The sequence below is a fragment of the Sinocyclocheilus grahami genome, unplaced genomic scaffold (assembly GCF_001515645.1).
Source record: "Sinocyclocheilus grahami isolate Dianchi unplaced genomic scaffold, SAMN03320097.WGS_v1.1 scaffold5780.1, whole genome shotgun sequence".
Lineage (NCBI taxonomy): Eukaryota > Metazoa > Chordata > Actinopteri > Cypriniformes > Cyprinidae > Sinocyclocheilus > Sinocyclocheilus grahami.
Window position 1 is genome coordinate 8,566 of NW_015510374.1, and position 2,194 is coordinate 10,759.

The 2,194-nt window shown below is 36.9% G+C and overlaps 1 protein-coding gene across 1 annotated transcript in view; it reads right to left on the reverse strand.

Annotated features, from left to right (window-relative positions):
- LOC107577338 (tryptophan--tRNA ligase, mitochondrial-like) overlaps positions 1-2,194 on the reverse strand; it is a gene marked incomplete at its 3' end in the record, with an annotated part of 11,305 nt that overhangs the window by 8,559 nt on the left and 552 nt on the right. The window lies entirely within an intron of this gene.

Consider the following 2,194-nt stretch of genomic DNA (forward strand, 5'->3'; position numbering starts at 1 on the left):
AGCATTACTCTACAGGAATTTAGAGCCAAAATACACTAAATTATCAACAACAACAAAAATGAGCGCTTGAGGGGTCTTGAGGAGTTATTCAGCATATATTACGTTCATCCTTCAGAATGATGAACCGAATTACACTGTGGAGTGTGAAATAAAGTGCTTAGCTGACATGTAAAAACAAATCGTCTAATTAATAAATTCAATCAGGCCCAGCTCATGTGCGCCTGCTTTCCTATGGTTTCCTCTCCGGGCGGCTCTGGGAGTAGGTTTAATGGTTTTAGCTGACATGAGAGTTAGAGCATTTAGACCTGAAGGAGAATTAAGAGCCATTTCCTTTTTGTGCAACACAAGGCTAAGATGACTGATATCAGCCATTAAGACCACAGGCGATTAAGGGCCGGATAGGGAGCATCATGTTTTATAACGTAGTTTGGAGCGAGGGCCCACTGCGTCCTGCTGCAACGTATGGAAGGATAATCAGGGAAGTTTCAGGATGTGATCGGAACAAAAGCTTAAAACTGAAATGAGTTTTATTGTCTAAACAACTGCGTAAAGCACTTTCACAACAGGGGTATTTCAACAGCTCCAGAAACAGAATAAGAGTTTTCAAGGCAGAGTGAAAGGTTAATGCTGAATTTATTTTGCATTCGTTAGCTGAAACTTGCTGGTTTTGGTGGCGAGAAAATCTAAGCATCTCAAGTGCTCATTTTATCCACTTGCCACTATTTGACACATTTTATAAATAATATTTATTTATAGGTATGGATTTCATTAGGTCAAATTTCCCTCTCACTTACACTTGGACAGAAAAATCTGTGCTCATCTTTTCACACTATAGCTAAATGACTTTTCATAACCCTAGCTTTGCCAAAAATATGCTCCATGTTTTGACGTACATCACACCTAGCAGTAATGTGAATGTCCGCATTAGCACGCAGTGCCTGACATTTGGAGAAAATTAAAACAAATGAAAGCCAACACCTCATTTCAAATGTTGATGCTGGTAATAAAGGACTGCTGGGATGGTTTTGACATCTTTCTGTAACCTCACTCCCACAGTCGCAGCAATCTGCACTTTAGCGTCCCAAACGACACACTGCCTGTAGTTAACAAAACAGAGACTGGCCGCCAGCGGTGGACGCACATTCCTACACGGCAAGTGTGCTGAAGCCATCAAATAAAACCTGGTTGTCAATCAAATCAAGGCAGTGGGGGCTTCACATGCTCTGTAAAAGGCTCACAAGTTATAATTTACTGTGCTCAGGTCCAGTTAGCATTACATACACTTAGGGAATTGCACTGCTAATTAACAGTTTTTTCACTTTAAAAGCCGGAATTTCAATACAGAAAAAAGGGCTGTGATAAATAGTGTTATTTTAGGATGGTTTATAACAGGGAGACAAGGCTAACTGAGCAAGAATGAGCAGGTGAGCTTTGCAATGAGGACCAAGATAATCCAAATATAAAAGTGGTACCGGTTTAATTTTTAATAAAAAATTATATTAATAATAAAAAGTAGGTCTAGTTCTGGAAATATTCTATGTCAATTACCCATTTCCAAAAGCATTAAAATATTCCAAGAAAGTTTCTGTCTACTGGCAAAGCATTCAAATCTACACAGAAAAATTCAAATACTTAAACAGTATTGTAATAAAAAAATAAGGCAATCATAGTTGTGAACTAATCACACAAGGTAAATATATTGTTTAGCAAAAGTGAAGAAATCTGATTAAACATCATATTCTCCATAACTCATATGCCACAGAGGAAAGGACAATCCTGTAAGAAATGTCAGGGAGGGAAAAACAAGTCATCAGATTTTTTTATTCTTGTCTTTTACTATTTTCATGATTTAACGTGAAAATAATAATACTATTTTCTTGATGAACATCCTGCACAAGGGAAGACACCAAACCTCATTATCCAACACTAAGTCTTTGGAATAATGGAATTCATTAATTTATGATCTCATAAAACTCTATTGTAAAACATGTCTAAAACAGTTATACTGCTGTCTTTTACAGAAGGAGAATGGAATGAGATCATCTTAATTTTGTTATTGTTACCACACAAGAAGTCAAAGATTCATGGAAACAAGGGGAAAAAAAGTTCCAGGCCTTCAACAAAATAAACTACGGAAAAATGTGTTTTCGAAATAAGTCTCATGCGCACCAAGGCTGCATTTATTTAATAAAAT